General features: G+C 52.8%; 1 protein-coding gene across 14 annotated transcripts in view; it reads left to right on the top strand.

Moving 5' to 3' along the window:
* The window catches only part of LOC126952767 (ubiquinol-cytochrome-c reductase complex assembly factor 2), a 317,841-nt gene that overhangs the window by 39,357 nt on the left and 250,908 nt on the right, over positions 1–27,576 (top strand). Inside the window, exon 1 of one of the 14 annotated variants that reach the window (XM_050787756.1) lies at positions 3,302–3,305. The exons of 9 other annotated variants lie outside the window; for them this stretch is intronic. The gene's annotated coding sequence lies outside the window, so the exon portion shown is untranslated. Of the gene's footprint in view, positions 1–3,301; positions 3,306–11,326; positions 11,331–14,282; positions 14,287–24,097; positions 24,102–25,354; positions 25,359–27,576 lie in introns of those variants that run through there. 4 more of the 14 variants (XM_050787725.1, XM_050787737.1, XM_050787763.1 and 1 more) reach the window with 4 other exon arrangements.

The following is a 27,576-nucleotide window of genomic DNA, read 5'->3' as shown; positions in this document are numbered from 1 at the left end:
AAGTTTTAGAGCAGGGCAAAGGTGCTCAGGGCAGGCTGAGGGAGGTGACCTCCAGTGACACACTTCGAGAGAACATGCCAAGATCCAGGGCCAATGGCATGGAGTGTGGTTCCTGTGTGAGCCACCCTGTGGCAGAGGGTCCTCTGGTCCTGGCCAGCTCTAGGTCACATCTGCACCCCCACGTTGCACCCCTCAGGCCTGCTGACTCCTTCTGAGCCTTGGGCCCTGCCCTTCTCAGGCCTGTGGAACCTCTCAGCATGGTTCTGGCCCTAGTGCTCTGGGTAGCTCGTGCAGACACCTGTCCCCCCACCACCCTGATGGCACTCGGGGAGGGGCGTGGCGTGGGCAGTGGGCAGCAGGGGAATGGAGGGAAATGAATTCCAGACGAACCGTCAGCCCTCAGGTGCAGCCAGCATGGGGGTGGGGTGGCAGTTAGGAGAGCAAACCCTGGGCTGTTTTCCCGCAGGAGCAGCTCCGGTGGTTATTTACTTTTCTGAGATTCTGGGAGGGGAAAAAAATGAGCATGGGGCCTCCAGGGGCCTCAGCAAACAGAAGAGAGGCGTTAGTGTGTTAACCGATTCTGTCAGCTGGCTGCGCGGCTTCCCTGAGGCAACTGGCCTGTCGGCAGGTCTCAGGGAGCCTTGGGGACAACACGGAGGGCCCAGCCTGGGCAAGCCAGAGGGAGCGCGTGGGTCAGAGAAGCTGTGCCACCACCCACCACCCACTGTCCAGGTGGCCCAGGGAGGGGAGGCCACACAGCCCAACCAGAATGGAACCCGTCCACAGGGCCCGGGTCCCAGGACGGGGAGAAGGAGCTTGGAGGGGAGGTATTACTGGGTGGGGTGGGGGTGGGGGTGGGGTAGCTGGGGCTGTTCAGCCACTATGTACCCAAGACCAGAGGGGGCCCTGCTGTCAGGAGCACCGAGGCCATTCTCCAGCTGATCCCGAGGCTCTGGTGTCCAGGACCCTGACAGGCCAGAGTTCCAGACCTGGGCAAGCCCTTAACCTCTCAGGGTCCATGTTTCTCTGACTGCAGCCTAAGGATAAGGACAGCTGCTGGCTGTCTCCAGAGGGCACTTGAGAGGTCATGGAGCGCAGTCATTTTCCCACCTCATTTCTGGAGGTTGGCATGATTCTCTTTTTAACAGAGTGGGAGGCAGTAGGGTGAGACGCTGCTTTCTTTGGGCTTCAGTGCCCTCACCTGTGAAATGGGTATGATGACAAAAGCGCCTGCCTCCAGAGTGGTCGTGAGGCTGCATGTGCTCAGCAGCGTTGACTCATATTCTACGCACGTGTGTTGGGCAACGCCTCTGCCCCAGGACACCCGACAAGTTTATATGGTCCCTGCCTTTAGGGGCTCAGTTCTCAAGGTGTAATCAGAGGACCTCTGGAGGTTCCTAAGACCCTCTCAGGGGCAGGCCTCGAGGTCAGAACTGTTTCTTAATAACACTAAGATGCTATTTGCCGTTTTCACTGTGTTCATCTTTGCCACTGATGCTGCAAAAGCTACCTGCTTCAAAGTGCTCTGGCTTAGCAAGGGTCGAGGTGGTGGCACCAGACCCTCCTAGCAGCCATGGCGTTCTTCACCACCACACACCTGCAGGCAAGAAAGAAAAGCCAGTTTCATTATGAATGTCCTTGATGAACCAATCAAAATAATTAACTTCATTAAATCTCTATGCATGAGTATACATCTTTTTAGTATTATGTGTAGAGAAATGAGAAGTACATGTGAGGCATTTCTGAAGAACGTGGTTCTCTAAAAGAACAGCATTCATGAGATTGTTTGAGCTGTGAGCTGAAATTACTATTTTTAACCCCCTTAAACACCACTTTTACTTGAGGAAAACAACCGTAGACCAACTATAGTTACTCAGTCTTGGTTATTTGGCATACACTTTCTCGAAAATGAAGGAAGTGAGCATGTTGCTTCAAGGAAAACAACTGACAGTATTTGTTGCCAATGACAAAAATTTGAGTTTTCAAGCAAAAATTAGAATTTTGGAAAATTTTTATTTGCTACTATGAGCTTGACAGCTTCCCAATATTTTAAAGAGTTTTATTTCCAAGTGATCAATGCATGCACGATATTATAAAGTCATGCTTGGGTAAAGATCCATTCAGAGTATAAGATAGACTGATGGATTTTAATATAACAGAATATGAAAAGTTTGTTGATGAGGCTTTAAATTCCAGACTGCAGGTAACCCTAAAAAATCTACTACTTGATGAGCTTTGGTGTAGTATCAAAGAAGAATGTCCACAACAACTGAAAAGGCCATTAGAATTCTCCTCTGTTCTAACTCCATATCTGAGCAAAGCCAGATTTTCTTTATTTACCTCAACCCAAACAACATATTGCAGTAGATTTAATGTAGAAGCAGATAACAGAGTTTAGCTGTCTTTCATTAAGCCAGACACTTAAGAGATTTGCAAATCTATAAAGCAATATTGCTCTTTTCCCTTTTGTTTTTGAAAACAGTTATCTTCCACAAACATATATTACTTATATTAACATGAAATGAGTTTATTGTTTTTATTTTAAATGAATTAATGAGTATTTAAAAGTTTCTCAGTTTTAATATCAAATACGGCAACTATCAATAAACCCACATAAACCAATACTCTTTGTGGTCCTCAATAATTTTTAAGAGTGTAAAGGGCTCCTGACACCAAAAAGTTCAAGAACTACTGATCTAGTACATGTGGGAACAAGCAAACAGTTATTTGCAGCTGGGTGAGTGTCAATGTGGGTCTGTACAAGGCAGAAGGAAGGTGAAAGGGCAAGCCAGGGGGGCTCCCAGGAGGAGGTGTCCTTATAACACAGCTAAATGTGGCTGACAGGAGATTTTCAGGTTTCTGGAACTGAGATAGAGGCTGGCATGAAGAATCCTTGGAATAGCAGAAAGATCCTCAGAAACCCATGAGCAGCTGACACTGCAGGCATCTGAACAATGATTTGAGCTGTTGCTCCCAGGCCAAGATACCCAGGCATCAATGTACTCATGGACCCAATAAGACTAGGGGTCCCATGTCCACATGTACCCAGTGTGGTCAGATCCAGATGCTAGTGGCAGGGACCCTCCCTCTGACCTCTAGCAAAGAGACCTGCAGGACACCCTGGCTGAAATCAGGGAAGGGGCCATCCACTGACACTATGTCCTCTCCCCTAGTTCTGCCCCGAGGCCCTTACGCCAGGGCCAGCACAGGACCTGCCTTCCTCCTCCCAAGGCCCCCTTTCCCCAACACTTTGTCCATTTCTAATTTGCAGCTAGCCTGGCTGGTGTGAATGGGCGGGGCCGGGGAGGAGAAGAAATTCTCGGTGGCAGGAGAGGAGCCAGGCTTTTCCTCACTCTGAGTCACCGAGGCCTCCATCTTCAGCTGGAGCATGAGAGGGCAGACCCTGTGCTCTCCAAGTTGCTCACAGCCCCAGACTCCACGTCATGCAAGCCTGGCACAGTCGCAGGGTTCCTTGCCTCTCATGGTGGAGCGAGCTGAGTTATCTGCCCAAGAGGGAGCAGCAACAGGAAGAAATCCGGTGAGGCCTCAGTGTCAAATATGTGCACTCTCACCTCTCTCCGACCTCCCCGGTCGGCTCTGGGAGCCGGGACTCCACAGTCACAGCCTCCACTTCCTCACCTCCCACCATCCTCACCTCCTCCACGCAGCCTCCAGCTCCCACTGCTCACTCCAGTGGCTTTAGTGAGTCTCCAATGACTGCCAACCTCTCGCCCCCAAGGCCTGCCCTTGCACAGGGCCCTGCACTTGGCAGTGTTCTGACTTACTTTGACTCCCTCAACGTAGCCATGCGGTGCTCCCCAGCCTCCACCCACCTTGCCAGACCCCCACCTCACCAACGCTTTTGTGAAAGCCCTGCCCTCTTGCTGTCTAAATGCTCCAGGACCACCCTTGACCACTGAATCTGCTAGGAAAGTGAGCAGCTGCCAGTCAGGAAGACGTGACTGACAGTGGCGTTTTATTTCTTGCATAACAAGAAGTCTGGAGGTGGGGGTCCTGGGCTGGTTCAGCTGCCCAGGGATGTCACATGGTCGTCTCTGGCTGCAAGGGAGGCTGTGATGGTGAGTTGTAAGTTTGCTTCTTGGGCATATGGTGTGGATGTGGGGCGGTGGGATAACCAGCCAGGATCTTCTCTTGGAGAGCTAATCCTCCCCGGCCCCCTCGACACGGATGCCTCCTAGCTTGATTTGAACCACCAGCCTCCCTCCGGGACTCCAGTTCAGCACTTCCAACTGCCTGGTTCAGTTTCACCTTAAAACCACAGCCCAAACCCAACCAACCCAAACGAGCCTCTCTTCCTAGGTCCATCGCCCTGCAGTCCACTTGGTTGCCCGAGTTGGAAACAGCAGCGCCTGTTCTGTCTGCTCCACCGCCTGTATGCATGCTGTGCTTCTGCCCGGGCAACGTGGTCCCCAGAGCAGCGAGCTTGAGCCCACTTCCCCCAGTGACCCTGGCCTGGCTCAGGCCCAGGACATCTCTCTGCCACTGCCCTCCCCCCACTCCAGTCCCTCCTCTGCCCTGGGCCAGATCTGTCTAGGGCACACAACTATCTGACCGGACTAGCTCCTGGAGTCTGGCTGCAGCAGGCTTTCTGGTCTCTCATCCTATTCTATATACAGATCCCCCACATCTCCGAACCCCCCAGGGACACAGGTAGGCCTCCACTGCCTCTGGACTGCACTTCACTCTCCTCTTGCCACCAGCCAGCTTCCCACTCACTTATGACCCACAGAATGTGCTGCCTCATGGCTTTGATCCTACATGGATCTGATGCCCCATGGTCTCCCCGAGTCCTTCCTCTGCCCCTCCTCCGCAGATCCACCAGTGAACGCCCCCTGCACAGTACTGTGGACAGGTCAAGCTCCTGAGCAGATTCCAGGCCAAGCTATGGGGCAAGGCAGCCTCTTCACTATTTATTGGCTGCTCTGGGTCAGGTGCCTGCCTTGGTCCCATCAGCCGAAGCCATGGGGATCACGTAGTCCTCACCAGGCTGACCTTCCAAAGGAGCTTGGGGGCAGTGCCACAGAGAAGTAGGGGCAATGACAGCAATCCTGTACCCATCTCTCCAAGACCTCTGCTCTGCCACTTCAAATACAGTCTCCTCCCAGAAGCCTCCCTCAACCACCCACCCTACTACTGAGCCGGGAGCCCATAGCTTGACTCCTCCTGCCCAGGCACTGTGGACATCTTCTTGTAAGAGTGTGCACACCAGTGGGGCCGTCTCTGAGTCGTTTACCTTCCTAGCTGGTTTCTGAGCCTCCTCACAGCCCTCCTATGCAGTGAATACACTAGGTACTCAATAAATGTTGGGGAAGTGATATGAACAGAATGTCTGACTCAGCAGGGACTTGACAGCATTTAGTTGCAAACCCAGGGCTCGTGTGTCAAAACCAGCTCTCAGACTGGTTTTGTTGGGCCCCCATTGAAAACGGGCAGATTTCCCATCCAAATCTGGATTTGCAGTTTCTCTTGCACAAGTTGGCTTGGGTTCCCCCAAAGCAGAGCCCAAGGCGAGGATAGACTTGTGTGTTTGGGAGATGAGCCCCAGCAGCAGGAGCGAGGGAGGTGGTGGAGTGAGCAGGAAGGAGGAAGAATGGTGAAGGTGCAGGACGGAGCTGGCACTGCTGTGGGCACCAGGGTTCCATCTGCCAGTGGAACCGGAAGCCACGCCTCAGAACTGACCATGGGAAGGAAGAGACTGGGGCACTTGTCCACCAACTCTGTCTTCCATTGGTTGAGGGCTGTCCAGGGCATTTACCTTCCTCGAACTTCCTGGATGCCCGTCACAAGGGCTGGCTTGGAAAGAAATCCCAAGGCAGGAAGTGAGAACAGTGCTGGGCTCTCGTGCCTGCTGGGAGAACCTGCAGAAGTAGAGGTGCACCACCCCCTTTTTCAATTTTTAATTTTTTTTTTGGTAGAGACAGGGTGTCAATATGTTGCCCAGGCTGGTCTCCAATCCTAGCTTCAAGCAGTCCTCCCACCTCAGCCTCCCAATGTGTTGGGATTACAGGCGTGAAGCCGCCCTGCCTGGCAGCTCCCCTTTGGACAGGCACTTCCCCCACCCTGGCCCCATGCCTCATCTTTGTTTCCTTCCATCCTCTGCATGTTGCTGAGTTGGTGAATCTGGTAGGATCCCTCAGATCCTTTTATAGAGGGCCCTGGGGCCCCGAGAGGGAAGACCCAGAGACCTCATCCAAGGTCTTGCAGCATGCACACCGGGTTGGGCTCAGAACCCCTGACTCCTGGCAGAGTGCCCCCTGCCACCCACTCTCCTTCCCTTTCCACCCCAGGCTTGCTGGGGGCTTGACTTCTCTGCCTCAGGAACGAGGCCCTCAGACAAGGGCTGTGGACTGTGAACTCTAGCCCAGGCCTTTCCCCTCTCTCTGTAGCTGGCTCGGGACAGAAGCCAGTAAATAACATGCCACCCATCGATCGAGGTCACTCAGGCCAGGGCCGATCGATGGCCGCAGACAGCTGGGCAGGCAGGTAATGAAGTGCCAGCTCCTTGGCGGGGGCGCTGGCAGCCCTGAGATTTAATCCCCTTGCCTCTTCCATGTGGCTCCAGCTTGGGTGACAGGAGGGAAGACAGATGAGGCTCCGAGGCTGGTGGTGGGGGGCGGTGGGGGAGTGGGATCCAGGAATAGGGATGGGCAGTGGGGGTGTGAAGTTGGTAAGGCTCGCTGAAAACGCAGGCCCTGTTTCTCCTGTGGGCCGCCTCCCCAGGCAGGCTTCCCTTGGGATCTTCCCAGAAGGGCCTGTATCGCCCATCCCCCTCCACACACAAAGCACATTTCACCCTGTGTGCTTGTGCCTGCAGGCGTACAGCTGTCTACGCTTCCAAAATGAGGGCTTTGGAGGGCAGGAAAGAACACAAGAGACAAAACACTGTTGAACACATAAGATGCGCTGACTCAGTGTCTTGGGCTTTGTATCTGTCATCTTATTCGATGTTCACAGTCGTCTGGCTTGATAAATATTATTATGTTCGTTCCAATAGATAAAGAAACAGGCTCAGAGAGGAAGAGACGGTTAACAGCTAGAGCTGTCCAGCGATGAGCCAGACAGGGTAGCCTCATGAGGTGGTGAGTTCCCTGTCACTCTGGGTATTCAAGCAGAGATGGAAGGGCTAGCTGTCAAAGGGCTATGGAGGAAATCCTGCAGAAGGTGGGCCTTGGACTATGTGACCATGGGGTCCTTCCCAACTTTGAGCTTGTGTGAGTCTTTGGGAAAGATGGACTAAGCTGGGTTTCAGGAGCAGGGCCCTGGGTCCCAAGTGGAAGGATGGCTAAGTGAGAGTGGTCACTACACTGGTGGTTTCCAAACCATGGCTGCAGACCCCTGGGGCACTCTGCAGGGACTTCAGAGTCCACAAATATTTGACTTAAAGTTCATTTTCAGCCGGGTGCAGTGGATCATGCCTGTAATCCCAGCACTTTGGGAGGCCAAGGTGGGCAGATCACTTGAGGTCAGGAGTTCGAGACCAGCCTGGCTATGATGGTGAAACCCCGACTCTACTAAAAATACAAAAATTAGAAGGCCTGGTGGCGCACGCCTATAATCCCAACTACTTGGGAGGCTGAGGCAGGAAAATTTCTTGAACCCGGGAGGCGGAGGTTGCAGTGAGCTGAGATGGCGCCACTGCACTCCAGCCTGGGCGACAGAGCAAGACTCTGTCTCCGGAGAAAAAAAAAAAAAGCTCATTTTCAATACAGTTTTTATGACGAAATAGTACCTAAAACCAAATACAGGCTGGCAATTATGTTATACAATTTTTAAATTGTATAACATAATTCACATAAAATCACTAGAAAGGCTGCTTTGGGTGGATCTGGGGCTAAAGATTCTCCTACATCTGCATTTAATTGAGAGCCTTGCAAAGATGGAAAATATTGAAAAACAAAAGCCCCTCTTTTAACTTGCAATTCCTTATCTGTATGAATAAGTGATAGCCTACAACACAACACAATGCAGAAAGAACTCGGAGGCTGAGCCTGACGCAGGATGGAAACCGTCACCAGTAATCCCTTATTTGTCTCACAATCAACAAAACAGCCTTGTTCGCATCTTATCTAATCTCATTATAATGCTCTCTTGTATCATAATAGGAATAAGGCGTGCATGTGAACACATCCGGCGTCTGTACTCATAGGACTTTTATCTGTTTTACACATTGTGATTCCTCTTAGACTTCATTTGAGGAAAGAGTTTTACGGTTGAACATCCTGGGACGCCCCCATGGTGAAGTGGCCGATGCTGCCTCCCAGGCTCTTTCTAAGCAAGGTGGGGTGGGGGTGCGGGACCCGGGGGTGCGGGACCCGGGCCTGCGGCCCCTGCCTCTCCTTACTCTCAGGCCGCCGCCTCATGACAGCACCCATGGTGGACGCCTGTCCCTGGGCCCCAAGCCTGACCCCACTGCTGTGGGTGCAGGGGTGAATGGGGTAGCTGGAGTCCCTGGCTGACTCTTCCCCAGGAGGACAGTGTGAGGAAGAGGCAGTGGTGGTGATGGAGGATGCTCAGAGGCCTACCTGAAGGCCTACGCGGTGCCGTGCATGGGAGGCCACGCGTAAGCAGGAGTGAGGCGGGAGCAAGGAGCCACAGATAGAGCAAGCGTGGGAAGACATGAGTCCTCGGCCAGGGTTGAAGGGCTGGTGGATGGGAGCTGGTTTCCACCTGGGTGGGAAAGGCCTCCGCTCTTGTTCCGTGGGTCTGACCAAGAGGCCCAGAAGCTGTGCTGCCCTGAGCCCTGCCCCGTCTCCCTGCTGGAACTCCCTTCGGGCCTGCCGGTCTGCCAGGGCTGTTTACGCAGTCTGTTGATGCATATGGCCTCATCTCTATCACATGCGGCTGCCCCATCGACTCTCTGACCCTCACACCAAAATAACCCACCTGGCCTGACCTGTGAGACCCAAGGCCTCCTCTCCACACAGGCCCTGGGGATGGCCCTGATGAGCCAAAGTTTGGGGGTCAAAATACCAACCTGATCTCATATAATTCACTCCTCTCCCTACCCTTGAGCAACCCTGGTCTTAGGTCTGCTGCTCCAACCCCCCAAGCAGCCTCCTGCCCCAGGGCCTTTGAACCTACTCAGTCCTCCTGGAGCTTCTTTCCTGCAGAGAGAGCTTTGCACAGTGGGCTGCTTCTTAGCCTCAGGTCACACCTCAGGTGTCACCTCCCCAGACAGTCTCCCCTGACCACCTCATCCAGTGTAACCACCCCATTCTGTCACCATCCACACATTCCGTCACTTGGATTATCTTTTTTCCATGGCACCTCGCATTTTCTGCGATTAGCTTGTCTACATCTTTTCTAGAGTATTTTGTTTTTCTGCAGCAGAATGTCAGCTCCACAAGGAGCTGTCTTGTTCATTCCTGTGTCTGCTGTCCCTAGCACCATGACTGGCACACGGTAGGTACCCAGCCAATGTTCGTGGAGTCAGGGAGCTCAGATGTTCAAAGCTGTGTGCGCTTTGCAGCGATGATTTCCTGAGAAATGGGTGACTTTATTTTTAAGCACAGAAGTGTGGAGGGTTGAATGAGAGAATAGAGAAAGGTGCTCAGGGAGAGAGGGAAGGTGGCTGGTGGGCCGTGGTGTTTGCGGGTGGCGGTGTTCTGGGCTGTGTGAAGATCTAGTAGCTGATTTGAGGGAAAGCCAGATGCAAGTGGAAGCATCCATGTCTCAATGATGTGAGAAGAAACCCGGGGCAGAGGGCACAGAGAGGGGGAGAAGACAGCCCAGGCTTGGGAGCTGCCTAAGCAGGCCATCATCAGGCCCTACTCCCCAAGGCAGGGGAGCCTGGAGCTTGCCACTCACTTAACTAAAAGAAATGGGAAAGAGAAATGCAGGCATATTTTTAAAGAAGATCTTTTAAGATTGCAAAATATGATCCAGCTACGTTATTATCCAGTGGACATTGCATTACGCAGAACCCAAAAGGGAACGCTGCCTTTCCTTGCTGGTGCCCACCCTGCTGAGGAGGGCGCCGCCTGCTCTGCTGGGGCCTGGGAGGGTTTCCTTAGAGCTGTGGCTCTTGGTGAGGCCTTGAAGGATGGGGAGTTTTAGTTGAAGGGGGAATGGCATCCCAAGGTGACAGACTGCTGCGGCATGGGCCCACAGGGGAGCCAAAGCTCTACCAGGTGTGGGGAGGTTTGGGGACTCAGGCCTGGGTTCCCGCCCACCCCAGGTGGTAGGAGAGGTGTATGATGCCAGGGCTGAGAGGAGCTGACAGAATTTTGTTTTCTCCGCCCCCCACCACCCCCCAACCCCGCTGCCTCCTCAAACACAACCATCCTTTCATCTGGGCTCACCCTGCCCGCCTCCCCACGTCTAATCTCATTTAGAGCGGCAATTAAATTTTAAAGGCCCATCAGCACGGTCCCTCAAATACCAGGTTCTCTCCAGATAGGATTATTTAATAGACTGGATGGCAACTGTGCGGGCTCCGGCTGGGGCTGCAGACCCACCGAGGCAGAAAATTAATCAACACAGCAGCCTCCCCCCGCCCCCTGGCAGACAGGCCTGGCCTGCCTCCACTCCCTCTCCCCTGCCTACCTCGGCTGCCCCATGAGTTTCCTGAGCAGGGGGCACCAGGGTTTGCAGGAGGAGGGCGGGAAAGCCTCAGGAACCTGGCAGATGATCTCAGGGGCCTGCCTGGAAGCCCCATTCTGCCACTTATTAGCGAAGCCAGGTGGGACACATTACTTCACCTGTCTGGCCTCAGTCTGCTCATCCGTGTAATGGGGTCACTAGAGGCTCACAGAAGCAATGTATGTACAGCACTCAGCGTGATAACCAGCACTTGGCGTGATAACCAGCACTCGGCGTGATAACCAGCACTCGGTGTGATAACCAGTACTTGGCGTGATAACCAGCACTCGGCGTGATAACCAGTTCGTTGCAGGAACTCAGTACATAAAAATTCCTTCCTTCTCCTTCACAAATAACCACAGCTTGTGTGCTGATGTGTGCTGGTGTCACGGACACCCGGCTGGGGACAGGGAGAGGAAGGTGGGAGTGGGCCTGAGCGTGCGTGGGTCTGTGGGCTGCCTGCACCTTGGGCATGTGGCATCAGGAAAACGGGCCTCTGAGGTTCGGTGTCACGGGTAGAATCTCACTTCCTGTGTGTTCTTGGGCAAGCCTCTTAGCTCTTGGGCCTCACTTTCCTCGCCTATAAAACAGGGACAGAGTATCTACCGACTTCATCGGTCATTGTGGGGCCTGGTGAGGTGACATGACTGAGTCCCTGGCACAGCAGTAGGTGCCATGACAGTTCTGTTTGTGTCACCCACTGGGTGCCAGGCAGCCCTCATGCGGGGCAACGCCAGGGGAGAGGAGCAGCCTGGGTGAGCTGGAGAGAGACCAGGTGAGGGTAAGGCACACACCAAGGAAGTGAGGCTCAAGACCCTGGGGACAAGGGCTGCGTCTAAGGGCAGTGGCTCACCTCGGGCTCCCTCCCGCCTGCCCTCCAGATCCAACTCCTGCTCCTTGGTGGGGGCTTGAGGATGCAGAGGGCGAGAGGGGCTATCTGTGAGAAGGGAATCCCGACCTGGGATCTCACATTCATCGAACAAATATGGACTGAGCACCTACCCTGTGTCAGGCACTGCTCTAGGTGCTACAGGTGCTGAGGACACAGCAGTTACCACAACAAAGATCCTGTCCTGGCCAGGTGTGGTGGCTTACACCTATAATCTCAGCACTTTGGGAGGCTGAGGCGGGTGCATCACTTGAGTCCAGGAGTTCCAGACCAGCCTAGGCAACGTAACAAGATCCTGTCTCTACAAAAAATACACACAAAAAATTAGCCAGGTGTAGTGGCATGCACTTGTAGTTCCAGCTACTCAGAAGGCTGAAGTGGGAGGATTGCTTGAGCCCAAGAGATCAAGGCTACGCTGAGCTTATGAAGCTGGTATTAGACAAATGCTAAGATGACAGTGAGTGCTGTGGACAGGGAAGTGGGGCTGTGAGCAGGGTGGTGGCAGGAAGGGGATAAGCTTTTTAGATGGGGTGGTCAGGAGGGCCTCTGTGAGACGGTGACCTTTGAGTAGAGGCCTGAAGCAGGCAAGGAGCCTGTGGCTATCTGGGGGAAGAGCATCCAGGTAGAGGGAACAGCCAGTGCAGAGGCCCTGAGGCAGGAGTGAGGCTGGCTGTTTGAAGAGCAGCAAAGAGGCTAAGTGGAAGTTCAGTGCTGGAGGGGAGCAGAAGAGGGGATCAGTGATGCAGGAGGGGCACAGGCCTCGTGGACACTGTTTCACTCGCCAGAAGTGGACAGGAGGGCAGGGTTCTGAGCAGGACAGCAACAGTATCGGACATGCTTTTGCCGGGGTTTCTGAGACTTCTGAGGGGCAACTGAGTGCAGAGCACAGGCGAGGAAACCAGGGACCAGTGAGAAGGCTACGACTGTCCATGGGGAGGTGGTGACGGGGTCCTGGGCTAGGGTGGGGACAGTGGAGGTGTGAGAAAGCCTGGGATTCTGGATATGTTTTGAAGGTACAAGGGACAGGCAGCAGAGACCCAGGGTTGAGTCTGGGGTGGTCTCCCCAAGACCTGCCCACCAGGTTTCTGGCATTCGGCTCCTCCATCCAGCACATCCCCCTCCTTGGCTCTGTTGGACTCCTTCTCCTTGCTGGAACCTTCTGGAAACAGCCCCACGGTGGAGAGGGAATCTTCCCAGCTAGCGGCACTGGTCGGCTTCTGCCTTTGCAGTTCTGCTGCCGGCCTGGTGCTGAAGGCTGCATTGGGGCTGGGCGGAGGCTGGACCTCCAGAGCTAGAGGAGGGGAAGCTGCGTGATTTCTGCCAGAGTGGGAGACCCTTAGGGCTGAGGAGGGGTGATGACAGCAAGAATGAGGAAGCGCAGCCTTTCAGAGTGGCGCCCCCAATCCTGACCGCCCGCGGCCTGGGCTCAGAGACCAGAGACACCCCTCCTGGACTGGACTGCAGGAGCGGGGCTCCCAGGGTCCTGTTCCCGTCCATCCCGGTCCCCTGCACCCAGCCGGCTGGCGTGGCGGGAAGGAGAATGCGGTGCCCCTTCCCCACGTTCCCCCTCCCCAGCCCCCAGCCTGCACGGTGCGGTCCGGGTTCAGCTCCGAGAACAATCGCCCCGCCGGCCCTGAAATTCAGCAAATTGCCTGGTGTGCTCAAGCCTGCCGTTTCCCGTGCGCTCCTGAGCCCCGACGAATTATCTGAAGAGAAATCAGCCCTGTTTTCCCCTCTCCTCACAAAGGAATAAATGAAAAGGTTTTCAAATTGCTTCTAAAGAGAGGGCTCGGCCTCGCGCTCCCCACGCAGACGCGGGTGCTGTTCCAAGGCGTCCCGCCTGGGCCCCACGTCTACCCACTCGCCCACCTGAGAGAGGGAAGGGTGGGGCGTGGGAAGGGGGAATGGGGACACGGGGCGGTGCCTCCCGAATGGTGGTCCCAATCTGCCTTCCCCTTTGGGAAAAGGCCTTTGGGGTCATGTTGAAATACAGATTCCCAGGGGGTCAGGAATTCCCAGGCCGATTCCTGCTGGAAACTGATACCTGCATTAGCCAACCCCAATTCCCTGTGTGTTCTCAGGTTTACTTTATAATCTAGGTTTTTATTTTATTTTATTTTATTTTATTTTATTTTATTTTATTTTATTTTACTTTGAGATGGAGCCTCACTCTGCTGCCCAGGCTGGAGTGCAGTGGTGCAATCTCAGCTCACTTCAACCTCTGCCTCCAGGCTCAAGCGATTCTCCTGCCTCAGCCTCCCTAGTAGTTGGGATTACAGACATGCGCCATCACATCCGACTAATTTTTGTATTTTTAGTAGAGATGGGGTTTCGCCATGTTGACCAGGTTGGTCTGGAACTCCTGATCTCAAGTGATCTGCCCACCTCAGGCACCCAAAGTGCTGGGATTACAGGCGTAAACCACTGTGTCGAGCCGACTTTATAATCTAGGTTTCTAAAGACCATGGCGGCTGGGCACGGTGGTTCACACCTGTAATCCCAGCATTTTGGGAGGCTGAGGCAGGCGGATCACCTGAGGTCGGAAGTTCAAGACCAGGCTGACCAACATGGAGAACTCCCGTCTCTACTAAAAATACAGAATTAGCTGGGCATAGTGGCACATGCCTGTAATCCCAGTTACTCGGAGGCTGAGGCAGGAGAATCACTTGAACCTGGGAGGTGGAGGTTGCGATGAGCCGAGATTGTTCCATTGCACTCCAGCCTGGGCAACAGGAGCGAAACTCCGTGTGAAAAAAAAAAAAAAAGAGACCCAAAGACCATGGCAAGTTCAGGGGCAGTAGGAGAAGGGGAGAGGAGGGCTGAACTAGGTGGGCATGGTGGGCAGTTGCCCACTAGCTCCTGGGGCAAATAAGTCAAAGGGCACCTGTCCACACACTTCTTCCCAAAACTCACAAATGCTGACTGCAGAGGAGCAGAAGGGAAAGGCTACAGGGAAGGGGACCCAGCATGGGCAAAGACCCAGAGGTGGGAGAAAGCAGATTCCTTCACAGAGCCAGGAGAAGGTTGACGTGTTTGGGATGCAGAGTGAAGGACTGCGGCGGGTGGTGAGGCCGGCAGGCAGGCTGGAGACCCTGCCTATGAAGACTGCCTTTTGTCCAAGACCACTAGGAAGCTAGTAAAGGTTTTCAGCAGCAAAGTGATGTGGTCAAATTTTTTTAAAAAAATTGTTAAAAAAAATTAACATAGTAAAGTTGGCTTTTTGTAGGGGCTGGCAATTATGTGAGTTTTAACATACGTATAGATTCATGTAACCACTACCTCAGTCAGGATATGGAACAATTCCACTAACCCCAAAACTCACCCTTTGTAATGCACTCTCTCCAGCCCCTAACCCCTGGCAACCACTCACCTATTCTCTGTTGCTATAGCTTTGCCTTTTCCAGAATGTCACATGAATGGAATCATATAGCATATATCCTGTTAAGACTGGCTTCTGTCACTCAGCATAATGCCACTGTGATTTGTCCAAGTTGTTGCATGGATCAGTAGTCCCTTTTTATTGGGATTGTTGGGTCATAGGATACATGTATATTTCACTTTATGAGAAACTGCCAAACTGTTTTCTAGAGTGGCTGTATCATTTTGCATTCCCACCAGCAACGTATGAGTGTTCCAGTTGCACTGAATCCCCACCCGCATCAGGCATGTTTTTATATTATTTGCTCTGTAGTTATGTAGTGGTATCTCATTGTGGTTTTAATCTGCACTTCCCTAAAATGACACAGAGTCACTTTTCATGTTTTGTTCTTTTCATGTTCTTTTCTCTCTATTCTATTCCATTGATTTATATTTGCCATCCATATATCCTGTCTGGTGAAGTATCTAGTCTTTTGACCATTAAAAAAATTGGGTTGTTTGTTTGATTATTGAGTTTTGAGAGTTCTTTACATATTGTTGATACAAGTCCTTTGTCAGATATATGATTTGCAAATATTTTCCTTCCAGTCTGTAGCGTGTCTTTTCACTCTCTTCATAGTGCCTTTCACAAAAGTTTTTAATTCTGATGAAATTCACTTTATTAATTTTGTATTATATAAATTGTGCTTTTTGTTTTATTATATAAAACTCTGCCTAACTCCAGGTTGTGAAGTTTTGTTTTTGTTTTTGTTTCTTTTCTTTTTTTTCTTTTCTTTTCTTTTGAGATGGAATCTCGTTGTGTTGCCCAGGCTGGAGTGCAGAAGCTCGATCTCCGTCTCCCGGGTTCAAACAATTCTTGTGCCTCAGCCTCCCGAGTAGCTGGGATTACAGGCACGTGCCATCATGCTGTGGTAGTTTTTGTATTTTTGGTAGATATGGGGTTTCACCTTGTTGGCCAGGCTGGTCCCAAACTCCTAACCTCAAGTGATCCACCCATCTCAGCCTTTCAAAGTGCTGGGATTACTGGCATGAGCCACTGCACCTGGCTGTGAAGATTTTGTCACGTGTTTTCTTCTAAAAGTTTTATAGTTTTAGTTTTAGTTTTTTAGTTTTTTTTTTTTTTTTTTTTTTTTTTTTTTTTTTTTTTTTTTGAGACAAAGTCTTGCTTTGTTGCCCGGGTTGCAGTGCAGTGGCATAATCATAGCTTACTACAGCCTCCAACTCCTAGGCTCAAGCGATCCTCCCACTTCAGCCTCCCAAGTGGCTGGGACTACAGGCATGCACCACTGCACTGGCTATTTTCTTATTTTTATTTTTTGTAGAGACAGGGTCTTGCTATGTTAACCAGGCTGATCTCAAACTCCTGGCCTCAGCTGATCCTCCCACCTCAGCCTCCTAAAGTTCTGGATTACAGGTGCCAGAAACCATTCCTGGCTCAATTTTTTCTTTTTCAAAAATGTTTTGACTATTCTAGTTTCATTGTCTTTACATATACATTTTAGAATCAACTTGAGGTGGGAGAATAGAGTCTGGAGGCAGGGAACCTAAGGCCGATTTGGGTTGACTTCCTAGAACTGAATGAAAAGGAAAACCCCACCTCTCCACGCCCAAGTAACAAAAGGATCAGAGGCTACTCCCTTTGCAACCTGTCCCCACAACCCTGTGTCTCAGATGAAAAATGGAAAGTACCTCTGATTGGTCCCCTCCCAAAACCAATCGGAGATTGGCATAGGGTGTAATTAACTTTGTGACTTCACTTCAGCCTCTAATTGGTTGCCTTTCACAACCAATCAGACTGGTCATGAGCCACTCTGCCATTTAAATAGGATGCAACCAAGTAACCAATGGGAAACCTCTGGAGGGTATTTAAACCTCAGAAAATTCTATAGCCAAGGGCTCTTGAGCTGCTTGCTCAAGCCCATTCCCACTCCATGGAGTGTACTTTTGTTTAAATAAATCGATTTCTTTAAACAAAATCTATATTTTGTTTAAATAAATCAAAAGAATGCTGCTTCATTCTTTTGTTGCTTTGTTTGTGCATTTTGTCCATTTCTTTGTTCAAAACACCAAGAACCTGGAGGACTTATAGTCAAGATCCCCACCAGTCACAAACTTACTTATATCTGCCAAAAAGTTCTGCTGGGATTTTGATTGAGATTGGGTTAAACCTGTAGTTGAGTTTTGGACATTGAACTTCACTGAGTCTCTCAATTCATGAACAGATGGGTCTCTCTATTAGGTTTTGGATTTCTTATATCAGCATTTGTAGTTCTCCCCATACAAATCTTGTATATGTTTCATTATATTAATACCTATGTATTTCATTTTGGGGAACAATTATAAAAGGTATCGTCTTTTAAAACACTTTGGTTTCCAGATGCTCATTGCCAGTATGTAGAAATAGGATTGCTTTTGTGTCTTAACCTTATATTCTGTAACCTTGCTAAACTCCTATTCATTTCTAGGAGCTATTTGGGTAGATTCCACGTTTTCTACATAGACAATCCTGTTGTCTGTGAACAGGGATCATTTTATTTCTTCTTTTCCAATCTGTGTTGCCTCATTTCCTTTTCTTGCCTCATTGCACTGGCTAGGACTTCCTATACCTTGAGACTCTCATTCCTCGAGACTCTCATTGCACTGGCTAGGACTTTCTGTACCATGTGTAACAGGAGAGATGAGAGTGGATCTTCTTGTCTTGTTCCTGATCTTAGAGAAATGCATTCAGTCCTTCACTATTAAGTATGATGTTCGTTGTAGGGAGTTTTCTTTTGGTAGGTGCCCTTTATCAAATTAAGGAAGTTCCTTTCTATTCTTAATTTACTGAGAACTTTTATTATAAATGGATGTTGAAGTTTGTCAAGTGTTTTTTTCTGCCTCAATCAATATGATCATGTGATTTTTCTTCCTTAGTCTGTTAATATGGTGAATTACATTGATTGAATTTTAAAAGACAATACCACATCCACCCCAGCCCTGACCCAGGGTCCTCCATGCCAGCTTTTCAGCCCTGCCTTCTGCTGAAGGTGCTCATTCTTCACCACCTGAGTATCAGCCAGGATGCTTTTGGCTGCAAGTAATAGAAAAGCCACTCATAATGGCTTAACCAACAGGAGTTTTTTTTATTACTTCTATTTATTTAACACCAACAGCGGCAGACATCTGTGCAGGCATATATTTAAGGGTTTTGCAAATAACTCACTTTTATTCTCATAACAACCCTGTGAGGTAGGTACTATTGTTATGCATTTTACAGATAAAGAAGTTGAAGTAGCTGGTTTAAGGTCACAGACTTGCTTAACAAGATGTCAAGAGGTTGAATACATCAAGGGCAGGTCCAGCGGTTCAGCACATCATCTTGGGCCCTATTTTTGCTCCTCCCTCCACTCTGCTATTCTCAGCATGTCAGCCATGTTTTTTTTCCTAATGGTCACAAAGTGGCTGCCACATCACACGCTCACACCATAATATCCAAAAGCAGGAAGGGAGGGCTCCTCTCCTAGCATATGGCTCTCTTTTTATCAGGGAGTAAAATCTTTCCTAGAATCCTTCTAACTGACTTCTTTTTATGGTTTATTGGCTGAAATTGGGTCACATGCATACATTTAAGCCAGTCACTGGCAAAAGGGAGCAGTGGGTTTGCCATGACCGACTTTGACAATCATGTGTGGCCTCCCTTCCCTGAGCCTCCCCACCAGAAGAAGGGATCTTGTCTGCTGGGTGGGCAACCAGCAGTGTCTGTCACAGACCAACTTCCCAAAGGGCCAAACTCTTCTGCTTCCCAACATTTTGAATCAGTAGGGGAACTCAAACAAATGTTTAACAGAGTCAAAAATGGCTTCTCCACCTGCATGGGCAACTAATGGTATATTTGGGAGAAATTTAGAGTGACTTGGCTGTAGCACAAGCCTGGCTGCAGAGCCAGGCCTCGAGTCCCCTCCCCTCCCACCTGTTCAACTGCCCCCATTCCTCAAGACTCAGCCCACAGTCTCCTCCCAGCCCCTTGCTTCCTGCCGCCTGTCCCACAGCATGTTGTATGTACCTTGAGTGTTCACCTCCTGAATTGTGGTAGGTGAGTTATATGTGTCTCTCCTCTACCATCCTCCTCAGTGGGGTCCTCACACACAGGAATGTGTCTCATTGATTCTGGTGTCCATGGAACCTGGTGCAGGCACATAGAATAACAGCAATGGCTGAGAGGGCTTTGCCCGGCGCCAGGTGCTGGGGATTTATATTTATTGACTCTTTGGATCTTCCTAAGGACCTGAGGGTGTGTGGCAGAGGCTGCTCTTGGTCACTGATGTCCTCTCCCACCCCCCCCAGACACACCACTGGGCCACATCCCCTGGCCACCTTTGCAGCTAGGAGTACCTGTGTAACCCTCTTGTCACCAAAGGAAGCTGGGTGGGAGGGATGCGAGCCCTGCCAGCCAGGCCTTCAGAAAATCTTCCGATCTGCCTCTAGCAGGGCCCTGGTTGTGGAGACCATGGGGACCATGGGGACAACAAGGGTAGGGCCCCTGGGGAAGGTGGAGCAACAAGACAGAAAGAGCCTGGGCCCTTCGGTCGCTGCTCCCGGGGGGCCCGCCTGCTGGCGTAGGCTGCCCTGTGCTGAAACACGAGGGGGAAAGAAGCTGCGGTTGTGCTTGAGCCAATGCCCTCCATGTGCCATGGGCCTGGTACGGCAGCTCAGCCCACCCTGGCTGGTGCAGGTGGAGGCTACAATCATCTCCCACAGGATTATCCCCATTCTAGAAGTAGGGGAACCAAGGCAAGGGGTAGTGGGGGTTGAGTAATTTGCCCTGGGTCGCACAGCCAGTAAGTGGCCATGCCAGGTGACCCAGGCAGCGTGGCTGCTGTGCTCTGTACCCTCAGCAGGCTCTGATACAGGCAGGAGCAAAGTCGGGGACAGTCAGGACCTGCGGGCTGCAGATGAGATGGGGAGGAGACTCCGAGAAGAGCGAGGTCAGAAACGATGCTGAAGTCAGACCTGAGCTCAGAACACACCGACGGGAAGGAGCAGGAAGGAGAAACGAGGCCTGAGGAGGAGGCGCTGGCGTAGTCGGCGAGGGCCGGGGAGGGGAGACAGCTGTCTTGAGTCAACTGCTCCGAGAAGCTGGGCCCCAGGGAGCCTAGAGGGTCCCTGGGTGTGGCAACCTGAGGGGGTGTCTGTACAGGTACGAATGTCACTTACAGAACCGGTGCTCATAGGACTCAAGGAACCTGGGTGGGCATCCAGCCCAGCCCCTACTAAGGAGGATACTGGCTGGGAGGCATTAAGAGGCCTGCCAAAAGTCCTGGTGTGGTTTTTTTCATTTTAACTCCAGAAGATGCTTTGTGTGGTAAACATTGGCTCCAGAATCACATCTGGAGCCCGGGAAACCCAGGGCACCCCCGCCAGCCCCCTAGCTCGTCCTGGTGTCACTGTGCTATTATTTTAACTATTGCACTCACTGAGAAATACTGCCAGCGTGTAAAAGACTGTGTTAATTAATTACCCGGGCACTTCATTGAGAGTCAATGGTGTAATTGTTGTTCGTGGTGGATAAATACTAATTGAATATTAAGAACATATTTGTGCAGAAGGAGCTGCTTCGGGAGTGAGCTGTGCCCTTTGTCAGCCAGATGTTTGGACTCGTTATAGAGGCTGAGTCATTAGTGGGGGGTGCCCTGGTATGTGGGCTCTGTTGTTCTGTGTCTGTGAAGGAAGACAGGCCGCCTGAGGAAGGACTGGCTCCTGGGCAGTGAAAGGTGAGGGATTTCCACGGACAGACCTAGACTGGAGATAGGAGCTGTATTAAGCAGATGACAAATAAGTGCTAAGCTTTGGCCTAGGCAGTTCCAGGTGTAATTTTTTAAAACTTTCATACAGCTGGCTTAGTCCTGGCCAGGGAGGCAGTCAAGGTGGGGCGTGTTGACTCCATTTTACAGGTGGGGAAGCAGAGGCTCCCTGAGTGAGGCTGGTGACTTGCTCAGGATCACAGAGCCAGTCTCCCTGCTCCCACTGCAACAGGGGATTACACAGATATACCTAGCTGCAAGGGAGGCCAAGAGACATGGCCCAGTGGTGTGCTGGGGAGGGGGTGGGAGAGGATATCAATGGCCAAGAGCAGCCGCTGCCACACACCCTCAGGTTCTTAGGAAGATCCAGTGAGTAAACAAATATAAACCCCCAGCACCTAGCACCAGGTAAAGCCCTCTCAGTCATTGCTGTTATTCTGCATACCTGCACCAGGTTCCGTGGACACCTAAGGCAGGCAGCTCACACTCGGGGCCCCAGACCCCAGGTCAGCCAGGGGAGGTGACTCTCTCCCCCTGGTTCTCTGGAGTCCCTGTGTCCCAGGCCTGACTGGTGCCCGGGAATCAGAGCCCTCCTGGGGTTTCTAGCTCTGGTGATGGCTCCGCCCTGTCAAGGCAGTGTGAGGCAGTATAGTTAGTAATGCAGGCTCTGCAGCCAGAATTCTTAGATTAAGAGCTCAGCACAACCTCCTACGTGCTGAGAAATATTGGGCAAATTACTTAAACTCTCTGTGCCTCGGTTTCTATACTAAAATGGAGACAATGATACAGCTCACAAGCAGGGCAGTGGCTGACTCACACTGTGTGGAAAGAACATAGGCTGCCCTCTTGGCCAGGTTCCCTTGTGCAGTGAACAACCCAACGTACCTGACTGTATATGGCAGCCCTGTCTACAGGGTTGTTATGACAGTAAACAAAATATAATACAGTAAACACCCAATGCACGTTAATAATCTTCCACAGTTTTTGGATCCCATTTCCCTAAGAAGTGGGCATGACTTTGCTGCCACCCACCAGCTGCCAGCCCTTTTAGAAGGGCTGATAAGAAGACATGTAGACCAAGAACACGAGAGGAGACGACTTCTGTCACAGCACCAACGGCCGCCGAATCTGCAGAGCCTGATAACAAAGTGTCTGCCAAAAGTCCTGGCCCTACAGCCATCAGAGCGGCTGAGTCAGACCTTGCCACCGCCTCCTCCACTCCAGTCTCTTAGTCACTGCAGTCACTGGGTCCTGCAGGGAGTTACTCACAACTGTGCGGAACTCTTAGTTGAGCCTCCCCAGAGGTGGGCCTTGAGGCAACGATTCAAATCCAATTGGATTCCAGTTTAATTGGTGGATGTGGGGAGGGAGACAGGAGGGAAGGCAGCTGCTGCGGGCAAGTGGAGCGCGATGCTGCTGGGAACGCTGGGAGGCAGCCAGAACCTGCCCCACGGTTACCACGCCCAGGGCCTCCCAGCTCCCTGCTGTTGGGGCTGCTGCGTAGGAGGGCAGCGCAGACTCCAGACATGGCACTCTGTGAGACTGAGCGTCTGGAAGGCGAGTGGGTGGACACCGAGTGGGAGAAGGGTGGAGGGGACATGGGAAGCACTGATGGGGTCTGCTCTACCACGAAGCACCTTCCCATTCCCGGCCCATTGGCACGAGGGACTCCTCCAGCAGAGAAGCTGGAAGTGGAGGTGGGGCCTGAGTCATCAGGACATTCCTCGCCAGGTGCCAGGGGCCATGGTCCAATGTCCTGCCATTGTTATGAGTTCAGTCTGAGGGAAGAGAGGTTGGTTCTCTCCCACCATCACAGAGCTTGCAAGCACAGAGGCGTGTGGACCAGGGCCCGTGCTCTTAACCACTGTCCTGCAAGGGCCACACTGTTAAAAACCCACTTGGCTCAAAAGGGTCTACAGGGAGCAGCTGACAGACGCCCTGCAGCACCCTAGTTTCTTCCTATGGGGACACTGGAGCCCACCTCTGGGGTGAGGGGGCGCCATGTGGGCCCCTCCTGGCTCAACTCAGCCCAGTAGCTGGGGGAGGGAGGCTCTGGACTCAGGTCACTGCCCAGTGCCTTTCTCCCACTGCAAGGCACTCCCGAGTCTGCCATGCAGCCAGGCAACCTGGTCTAACCCCACCACACCTGTTATTAGTCAGGGACTGGGCGAACCCCCAGCAGCTTCCCTCAGAATCCTGTGGGGGCATCACCAGCAGGCCAAGTCCCCTCCATGCTGGGCGGGAGGAGGGATGGAACCCGAGGCCGCTCCAGAGCTCCAGGCTGAGGAGGGAGGCAGAGCCCTTGAGAATGTCCTGTCTGATGGGCCACCTGATCCTCAGGGAGCTTCCCTGTACTGGGGAAGGCACAGCGCCAGCGGGGGGCAGCTCTGCATCCTCCACCTTCCTGACAGGGTAGCACAGTGGTAACAAGCCCACACCCATCCTCAGGAACACCAGACAGAAGCTGGGAAGCTGAGGTGGGGCGTGAGGGAAAGCTCTGTGCTCTCTTCCTGCAGGGGATGAGCTAGGTCCAGGCATCCAGGTAGGGCCAGGCGGAAGAGTGTCCAGGAGGCCAGAGGCAGGAGCCATTGTGTCCGTCTCCGGAACCCTCTCTGTGGCTCCTCCCATGGCCCATCTCACAGGGTGGGGAAGCTAAATGAGGCTCCCATCTCCTTATGGTCCCTTGGAGCGGCCCCCCATAGCTCAGACAGCTCCTGGGCCAGCGTAGCAATCTGTGGATGATGTCCAGGAAGGGTCCCCTCCTAGGTGCCTCAGGGGGGTTCAAGCCCAGGCTTGCACAGCCTGGGGAGTGGGCGTCTGTGTGTCCCATGGCAAGACGACTGGGAGAGGCCAGAACTGCCTGGAGGGTGTTGAGATCTCAGGCACATCAAGGTAGCCCCCCTCACCCCTCACCCCACACTTCAGCCTGCATCCCAGGACCCCGCAGGTATCAGCAAAGTTCTCCCGGGAAGCCAAAGACATCAGAAGTGCCCCAGGAAGCCACCACCCCCAGGGCGACAGACGGGACTATTTATATGGAGGAAGCAGGCCTGTCACCTCCAGCTCCAAGTTGCCTCCTGCTTCCCGGCTCCCTCTCTGCTGCTGCCTAGATTAGGAGCTTGGCAGATGGAAGGAGCCGGGACCTTCCCCCATGCCCCAGGCTCCCTACATGTGCCAGCGCCACCTTGAGCTAGCAGGGGCCTGGCTCACCCTTCCTGGCTGCCTGTACCTGCCTCCGACCCTGGTAGGTAAGGACCTAGTGCCAGTTGATTCTAGGGGATAAGCCAGAGGGATCCACAGAGGAAGGGGGGCAGAGAGGGTGGGATGATGGTTGGAAGACAGGGAGAAAGGAAGGGGTGGAGGAAACAGTGTGGAAACCTCAGGGGACAAATGAGCAAGGAGGGGAGGTCAGATCTGAGACAGAGGAGTGGGGCAGAAGGAAGAGTGGGGGGTCCGGAGGCCCCTCCAACAGTGTCTGTGTGCAAATTAGGAAAAGGCGCCCTCTGCAGGTTTATGAATTAGAAGAGCGCATAAATCAGGGGTGCCTCTGTGCGAAGAAAGATATCCTCCTTCCCCGAGGACTTGGCCTCATGCCAGGTCACGGAGCCTGGGGAGAGGGGCATGGGCCCGCCTGTTGCCCCTGCTCCCTGTCATGACCTGCACTGCTGCACCTGGCAGCCCGGCAGCCCTGCTCCTGAGGCCCTAGCAGGAAGAGTGGCTGAGGAAGAAAAGCCTGCCTTGGGGCCTGATCTCTGGGCTGGGGACCACTGTAGGTCAACCCCAGTGCTCTGCAAGGTTCTGACCCACCAAGAGGCAACTGGTTTAATGATGTTGGTAACCAGACCCCAGGCTCATTAGGAAAGCGCACAGCGTGCTGACCCAGCCAGGCAGAGTGCCCACAGGCGACAACCCGTGAAGCTCTAGCCTGGTCCCCCACGGGGTGACAGTCCGGACCTCCTGCCAGAATTTCCTGCATCGGTGGCGGCTGCTTATGTCTCCCAGCAGCCCCAGAGGAAGGATAAGCACCTGGCTCAGCATCCCAAGCCCACCTGGGGTCCACCCTCCGTTCCCCATTTCTTCGTACACCCAGCAGATGGGGCCTCTCACCATCCTGGGCGCGGGGTCCTCCGGCTTTGATTCCTGGTTGTGTTCTGTGGCTTTGGCACTCAGGAGGTGTTAGAGACTGATGTGCAATTTGCATTTTAATAAAGAAAGTTGTATTTCAATCATTTGCATTTAAATAAGGTGCTGCTTCCTCCCTCCCTTCCTTCCCTGCTGGTGGTGGCACCTTTGGGAGCAGAAGAATCCCCAGGCCTTCCGTTCCCTCTACTCCTCATCCAGCCAGCTTCAGTGTGGGGTGATGGGAGTGGTGGGAATCTGCCCTCCCAGTACTCAGTCTCTCCCTGCAGAGCTCTTTTGCACAGGCACACACACACACACACACACACACACACGTGCGCAATGAACATTCACATGCATCACATGCATACACAATGCACATGAGCACACGCGTGCATAAGCACATACAAACGCACAGCCACCAAAGGCAATAAGATGCCCACTTGCCTGGTGCTCCCCCAGCTACCCAACCCCTGGTAAACAGCCTGAAGAGGCTCAGGCCTGGGCGGTGACACCCCTGGACCCACTGCATCCAATTTTTGCTGAGTCCTTTCCCTGGACTCCAGTGGGGCCCATGTAAGTCGAGGGGGTGGGGAGGGCAGTGGCCCAGCATGAACCCTGTGTCCCTAGGAGCCCCTTCCTCACCCTGGCTGGGCTCCGAGGGTGCGGTCTGCACACTGAAGTCACCTGAGTTCCAGGCTGCCAGCTTTCTTCTTTCTCTACCAACATTTTTTTCACCCAGCGCTTTGGCTTACTGGTGGTTCCCAGGTGGCTGCCAGCTTGCTTTCCTGGCTAAAGCTCTGTCTCCTGAATCAGCACCCGCCCTCATCTCCCTCCAGCATCCCTAGACTCTCCACACTTGTGGTTTCTTCAAGACAGCACTCTCTTTACTTTTTTTTTGGTGGGGGGGTTGGAGTCTACGCCTCCTCTTCATCCCTGCTCCCCTTCTCCCAGGCCGTGCTGTGGCCCACAGACCCACATCCTGCACTCCTGGCACTGGCCCTTAGGCTCAGTTTCTCCATCTCTACATGGGGCAACCGTGCCTGCTCCTTGACTTGTGGGGATTAACCAGTCACAGAGTCACATGCTTGGCACATGGTAGAGGCTCAATAAAATGAAGGCTGGTTTCCCCACAGAGCCCCCAAATTCACATAGCCGGATCACACTGGGCATTGAAATATGGCCCCAATAGAACCTCAGGACTGCCACAGGTTGGTTTAAGCAGACACTGTGTCATATGACTCGGTCCAACAGGAAGGAATACAGCCTGACACACAGTGAGAAGACCTGGGTGCCGTGTCACCTCACCTCTGGGAGCCTTGGATTCTCTGTCTGTAAAACTGGTGGGATAACATCCGCCTGGTCTCCCTCAAAGGACAGTGGGAGGGGCCAATGAGCTGCAGGGCATTGGTGTGCTTGGGAGGCTGCAAGGTGGGAGGGTAGGCCCCTGGCTGGCTGGAGAACAAGAGGCAGGAAACCCAGGCAGAGCTAGGCAGGGCCACCGGCCCTCACAGGGTACCTGCACCGACAGCACCCATGTGCTCACAGCCAGCCCCAGGAAGCCGAGCTACTGTCCTATTTACAGATGAGGAAACAGGCTCCAAAGTCATTCCACCACCCCAGCCCGCTGGCAGGACGTGGAGAAGGCTGGAAGTTGTGCCCACATGAAAGGATGTGGTGGCGACAAGCCCTGTGGGCATTTGGATGTAGAGCATTCCCGGCCAGGACCCAGAGGCAGAAGCATGACGCCTGTGCTGGGACAAGGAGGCTGCCAAGAGGAGCGTCCTCCGCCCTGGGGCACCGGCGAGGCTGGTGGCCTCTGATGTGGTTGTCTTCTATTTTCTGAGTTGGCTGTGATGGGCAAAAGGTTGGAAAGCTGGGTCTGGGGCAAAAGGCACCCAGGGGAATGGAGAGGCCAACCTAGGACTCCCCAGGCAGGAAGGGCAAGGAAGCGACCCCTGGGATGGGGTCTCAGGGAAGAAACAGAAACTCAGGCAGCAGGTCAGAACTCGGCCAGTGGAGCCAGGTTTGCCCCAAGCCCTCAGGTCTCTTCCTAACGATTCATCCCAGAGGCCTTCCTGGCATTGCCATCCCCACAAATGCTTCCGGACTCACAAGGTAAGGTCTTGGAAGCATCCCCTCCCAGGAGCATGATTAGAATCCCACCTCTGCCCACCAGAAAAGAATGTCCATGCAGGTGTGTGCCCCAGCCCAGCCTGGACAGACAGTGCTTCCCTCCCCATTTGCAGCCGCTGCCTGTGGTCCAGCCCTGGTCGGCCTGCTCAAAGCCAGTGGGGGCCCTGTTACTTTAGCATTCCCAGACATATGTAGAGGGAGAGCTGTGTGGGGGCACCTTTGCCTTCTCGGCTGAGGGGCCAGAGCCATGGACAAAAGCCCATCACTGACCAAATCTGTAGAATTTGTTGCGCACTCACCGTGTCCCAGGTCATGAACCAAGAATACTTTTTATCTTCACAACAGCCATATGAAGCAGGTTATGAAGGCACCCAAAGCTCTACATTGAGGATGTGACGGAGCCAGGTTCAAACTCAGGACAGATGGACACAGGCTCTGCCCTCACTGATGAGCTGAGTTAGTTCTGTGCTGACTCCCTCTCACTTCCTTCCTCTTCCCTTCCTTCCGCTGCCATCGATAGAGCTCCCACTTTGTGTTGGGCCCTCTCTGCACAGAGTATACATTGCAGAACAGGGAACTCTCCCTGTTGCTCTGCCGTGGGCTCTTCCCCTCCGGCGTCTGGGGAAGCCTATGGACCCCTTCTCAGAATAACATTTTTAAGTCCGCAAAATA

Source organism: Macaca thibetana, chromosome 4, assembly GCF_024542745.1.
Source record: "Macaca thibetana thibetana isolate TM-01 chromosome 4, ASM2454274v1, whole genome shotgun sequence".
NCBI classification, from domain to species: Eukaryota; Metazoa; Chordata; class Mammalia; order Primates; family Cercopithecidae; genus Macaca; species Macaca thibetana.
Note: the sequence above shows the minus strand (reverse complement) of the source record. Positions and strands in the feature narration are given on the sequence as shown.